This window comes from Alosa pseudoharengus, unplaced genomic scaffold, assembly GCF_046254945.1.
Source record: "Alosa pseudoharengus isolate Yale_2024_CS ecotype anadromous, Long Island Sound unplaced genomic scaffold, YU_APseudo_1.1 YU_APseudo_1.1_scf_13, whole genome shotgun sequence".
NCBI lineage: Eukaryota > Metazoa > Chordata > Actinopteri > Clupeiformes > Clupeidae > Alosa > Alosa pseudoharengus.
Genome location: NW_027468598.1, coordinates 7,229,943 through 7,235,856, shown reverse-complemented (window position 1 = coordinate 7,235,856; position 5,914 = coordinate 7,229,943). Strand labels below are relative to the sequence as shown.

Here is a 5,914-nt window from a genome sequence, read left to right as displayed (position 1 = left end):
GAAGAACTGTGAAATGTCAACAGTAAATGGGCATACAAATGTGTTTTTTTTTTTCTTTTTAAAAACGGCTGCACCCCTGGTAAAGTTGGGGGAAAAGAGGTATGAAAAAATACCTTTTGGTGATTTCTTAGTTTCAAAGTAAAAAATCCAAAACCTTGAAGACAAACATACTTACTTCCAAAATTACTGGCACCCCTCATGAACAAGTGTTACTGAACTTTTCCCCCCATTTTTGTTCAACTAGACTACTAGCCTACTGTTAATCAGTTTGAAGCAGTAGGCCTGACTTCATGTTTCACTAAGGCATAAAATAGTGACACTGAAGTCAAAGGTAATTATGAAGACTCTAATGAAGGGAAGGGTAGGCTACAAATGAAACGTCTACACTGTAAAAATTATAAGATCCTGGAGGAACTTTTAGGGGTTCTTCAATTTGAAACTGTGGGGGAACCTCAAAAGGTTCTTCGAAGAACCTTTAAAGAAAGGTTCTTTGAAGAACCTTTTCAAAGGTTTCTTGAGGAACCTTTTGAAGTTCATTACAGAACCTTCATTATTATTAACCTTTATTATTATTATTATTATTATTATTATTAGAATGTATTAACCTTTATTGTTATTATTATTTTTATTATTATAATGTGGGATAAATGTACATGAAACAACAGATGTATTTAAGCAAGAATTTAATCAAAAGCGTCAAAGCATGTCAATGGCAAAATATTAGGAATACTGTACATGAAAGGATGGACAGATAGATACATAAATAAATATATAAATAAACAAATAATACACAGGCTACATAGATGAAGGCATGAATGAAAACATCTATTAAACAATGCTATTAACAACACAATTTTAACTTCCTAATGTACATGAAATAGTCAATAAATGATTGATTGAACTACAGTATTTAAGTATGAAATTTGACATCCGAAATAATTCTTTTGTCTTAATATCACACATAGACTGTAAAAACAAAAATGTGTTGTTCACGGCCTTTGGGTATTCCATATTGAAAATTAAATAAACTGCTAGCAATGCTCCAATGCCCATCAACACATATTCTGGTGTTACGACGTCTTGTCCGTCCATGCAAAGTGTAATAGTGGTGTCTTCCTCAAAGGGGTTCCCTCTCATGCATAGGGTAGGTGTGGGTGTCTTGGATATCTGAAAAGTACAGAATAACAGTATTTAGAATGGTAATTGGTGATATTCAAGCCCATTGGCAGTGGAAGTTTCTAACAGTGTCAAATGACTGGTACTCTTACCTTATCCACAACGTATGAGCCTGTCAGGATTGTCCCCAAACAGATATGGCCGCTCTGCTGCAAAGAGTCCTGAATTTGAACAATACACTGGATAAGTCTTATAGCAGTAATAACATACTTGTAATTCCATACAGTTTTATAACAGTAATGACAAGTGTAAATCAAACTTCTTAATACCTTTGTATTTGTAGGTTGTCTCCTCACAGGCCTGATTTAGTGCGGATTGGTACTTAGGTCAATGTTATGCAGGTGCTGAATTTCAGAGAAAACTTTTAAAAATATAAGAACAAATTGCATGTTTGCTTGGCAGAAGAACATCTGAAAAATAATTTGCAGTGAACTAAATGCCAAATGTTAACTCACAGTTCAAATGTGGTGTAAAGCTGGGTATTCAGTAAGGATTTCCTGTGTGGAGTGGCGTTGAATAAATGGCACTCTGTCACTGATTGTTCTCCTTATTCTGTTTTCAATCGTATTTAGATCAGGGTTTACTTTTCAACACTGCTCCTTCATTTTTGTCTCATTGTCCTGTAAATGTTACATTCAATTTAAAGTAAAGGTCAATTTGGTTAAAGAAATGTAATAAGTAGTAATATATGGTGTTTAATCATCATCTGAAAACTTACATTGGATTTGGATACGCTTTCATCACCGAGAACATGTAACCTGTCAGTGTAAAAAGATTATCAGTGAACATATGCACACGCACGCACACACACACACACACACACACACCATACCTGAACTACAGTGTTTGCATCCTGGGTAGCAGGTATCTGTGTGAATAGAAAAAAAAATAATAAGTGTGGTTTCCCTTGAGTTTTGTCCTGGAATTAAAGTAAACCTCAATAAGGATCACAGTGAAGTGTAATTCTGAAAGCTTCTGCTTGAGATACAGATGCATTTTGCTTTGTGAGGAAAAGGTGACTTGCCTGTGATGAATTTTGCCTTTTCCCATCCTTTGCTCGATGGTATCCAATTTCAGGAAGGCTCAGTGGGATTCTCTCCTTCTTGAATTTGTTTTTAGCATTCCCAACCAACTATAATATGAAAGGTTATATAAACCAATTAGCCTAAAGGAAAATTCAAATGCAATGGCCTGGTTTATACAGGTGTTAAGCAACATACCAACAGCAGTGAAGAGTGTCATAGTAGGCATACATGATTCAACTGCATCTGTAAGTGAGCAGACTACAACAACCTGAATACCCCTGACAGGACTATCCCATCCCATTATCCCTACTTGTTAGGTGCACTAAAAAAGGACCCTCACTACAGCCAGTAGGCCTAACTGTATGTTTATTACTTTAATAATCTACTTACATGCATATCCTGGTCCTGTGCGATCCCGGAGGAAAGGGTGCTTAGATACAGCAGCAGCACAAATGTTATGATACTGGATACCTTTGAAATTAAACATAGAGATGGAGTAGCCTATATTTTAAATGACTGGTTGTTGTTTTGCATGAATGCAAATGAAGAACAGTAAGTAAAGCTGTAGGCTACCTCATGCTATACACTTACCACATAGAAATTGAATCAAATAGGACCTGTATAATCTGCAAAATGAACGTCAGGACTTCCTCCATTAAATGTTAGCTTTCATTTCAGGAGAGTTGGAAACACGGGAAGTTGAAAAGTCTGTGCTGAAGGAGTAAAATAGACAGAATATTTGGCTAACATTCAGTTTAAGCATAGCATACAAGACAAGGCATAATGCTATCTTATAACTTAAAAAACTAACGGTAGGCTAAATAAGGCTAAGCTCTAACGTTATGTTAACGATGACACGTTGACCTTACCTTTAGTTGTATGCTATAGCCTATAATGAGGTCATGGTTAAAACGTCTCGTTCCATTTAATATGTAGAATATGTATCATTTAAGGTATAGTTTCTGACAAACGTCAACATTAAAAAAGCTTGAGATAGGGCTGTCAAAATGTTGCACTCACCTCCTGTAGTAACGTTGACTCAACTGTCAAATTCTGTTACCATGTTTAAAGAAGATTCCACACGCGCGTCATCGCCTCGAGCAACACCTGTGCGCCCATCGAGTTATCCGACCGTGTTCTGCAGCTATTTTGGCATAGGCAGTAGGCCTAGCCTATGCTCGTCTAGTTTTTCAAAATAGTTAATTACACACAATTAAGAAAACACCACACAAGTAGCTGAATTCTTCAGATCTTTTGCGCAATGAAACACAAGTCAAACTATAGGCGATTAGGGTCATCAAAACTCTTATTTTGTTGTCATAGCCTATCACAGGCCTAGTATCATATTATCTGATTAGGTTAGCTTATGTTTTGAATCAGTTAGGCCTAGGCTACACAGCAATATAGGCCTGTAAAAGATAAATTCAAGAAAATTATTCTTTCTCAGCTGGAGATCCTCCAGGAACCTTGATTAAATTGGGTTCTTTGAGGAACCTCCTTTCATACTGAAAAATCGTTAAGGTTCTTGCAGAGACCTCTAAGAGCATCAAGGCACGTTTGAGTTCTCAGAAGAGCCCCTGGGTTCTTGGAGTAACATTGAGGTTCTTCAAGGAACTATCCAATTTTTACAGTGTACTTGCTTGGAAATGCCCATATTTAATATTAAAAAACCTTATTGGACATTATTTGATTAAAACAACTATTCACCAACTGGAACACTTGGCATTCAAAGCCATTTTATTTGGAGAGACCATATATGTGTTGTTTGCATAGACTGTATATATAGAACTATGGTTGTTTGAAGCAGGCGGCATGCACATGCGCAGACCAGCGTAGCGCGATGCCTCGTGTGGTGCAGACTGAAGAGACGTTGAGAAAAGCAAAGCATCTTGGCCATCTCGACTCGGATAAGAAGACCAGATCTAAGGTAATATACATATATTTTTTGTCCTTATAATTCTATCTCACTGCGCTGCCTGTAGTGATTATATATTTGCCTTGTCTTTTGTGTCTATTTATCGGGCTAATTCTAGGCAGATTATTATGTTTTCGCCCTATCGAATCCTTAGCTAGCTAGGTAGCACTAACCCCACTTGCTGGTGTGCTACGTACTGACGGTAGGCTCAATAGGCTGTGTAAAATATTAGGCTACATTGCAATGCACTATGCTTAACGTGTTCTTGAGTCTGTCGTGCAGTTTAGACATTGTAAATCTAATTGTTTATTCGAGTTGTTTCCCATACTTCTGGGAATATGTCTTGTATCCAGGGATGTGAACCTTTTAAGCTAGCAGTGTTTTTCACAGGTAACGCGTGACAATATTAATTAGCTTGGCTAACGTTAGACGTTTGCAGTTAGCTAGGTTAATGTTAGTTGAAGTTTGCTATCTTATGGTGCATCTCAACAGTGTGTTGCCCTCAAACTTAAATGTAGCTTGAAATGTTGAATTGTTATTTTTGTGGAATGTCGGTGTAGTCATTGAGAAGCTTATTCTTCATTGCAAACTTCGATACTAATTTTCCCTCGCTTCTGTGAATACTGGGTGTGGCATAGTCTTGTACCACCTATTTGAACCTATCACATGACAGCGTTGTTTTTCGAAAGTAGGTAACCGTTGACTCTTTTAACTAGACGAATTGCGCCTTTTTTCAGTGGCAGGGCTCACTTTGTTTAGCTATGCTGCTCTGTACGGATGGTTGTATCGATTTGTCCTGCTTTGGCGAGAAAAACTATTTTTTATTCGAGAGCTAACGTTAACGTTGCTAATTTTTTGCTACTCTGTTTTTTACTCTTTGACTCTGAGAGGGCCGTTGGAGGACAGCTCAGGTGACATCAAGGATATGGTGCTTCTTCTTCTCTCCTACTTCAATGAAAAAGAGGAGAACCTCTTCCACTACGTAGAGGAGACATGCCTGGCAAATGAAGTACACGTGGAAGGCTTGCCTGTGACCCCTTGCATCATTGTATGTGGTAAGTTTATTCCAGTTTACTGAAGGGGTCTGTATGGACATGTTACGTAAAATGCACGGTGACATGTAAAGCTTAACTCTCGCCAGAATGTATCCAAGGGTGTTTTTCTGAATGTACTCAAGTCAAATTTTCGTTTAAAAACATAACTAGTCCGAAGCGCCACTTTTAAGCTTGTCCTGTTGTCGTTTTCGAGTCAAATGGCCTTTTGAATGGGAATCGTAAGGGCACTGCTACTTTCATACCTACACAACATGAAACTTTGATTGAAGTATCATCAGTGTCTGTCTCTACGCATGAACTTGAACATTGAGAACATTGTTAGTGTACACATAGACAAGTTTAAAAGTGGCGCTTTGGACGTATTTATGCTTTTAAAAGAATGTTTGACTCGTGTACATTCACAAAAACACCCTAGGATGCATTTTGGCAAGAGTTACGCTTTAAAAGGGATATTCCACCATTTGAGGAATTACTCATTTTCCACCTCCCCTTGAGTTAAACAATTGATTTTTACCTTTCTCCAGTTCATCCAGCCGCTCTGAGTCTGGCGATACCACTTTTAGCTCCAGCCTAGTATAGACCATTGAATTGGATTAGACCATTAGCATCTCGCCTACTAGCATCACGTTTAAAAGTGACTAAGATTTCTGGTAATTTTCCTATTCAAAACTTGTCTCAAGTTAGAAAGTGTAATAAGACCAACAGAAAATGAAACATAGTGATTTTCTGGGCTGATTTCACAT

At 37.6% G+C, this 5,914-nt stretch overlaps 1 long non-coding RNA gene across 4 annotated transcripts; it reads right to left on the bottom strand.

Annotated features, from left to right (window-relative positions):
• Positions 1-666: 666 nt before the first annotated feature.
• On the bottom strand, positions 667-2,657 carry LOC143121073 (uncharacterized). Of its 4 annotated transcripts, XR_012986391.1 has the most exons (8): positions 2,592-2,656; positions 2,201-2,341; positions 2,009-2,044; positions 1,895-1,934; positions 1,632-1,796; positions 1,446-1,537; positions 1,269-1,337; positions 667-1,167 (listed from the first exon to the last, which is right to left on the bottom strand). It is a non-coding gene; the product is annotated as an uncharacterized LOC143121073 (long non-coding RNA). The 4 variants fall into 4 exon arrangements; XR_012986392.1 differs by having other exon boundaries at positions 1,895-2,044; positions 2,201-2,308; positions 2,592-2,657; XR_012986390.1 differs by having other exon boundaries at positions 1,895-2,044.
• Between the last annotated feature and the right edge of the window lie 3,257 nt (positions 2,658-5,914).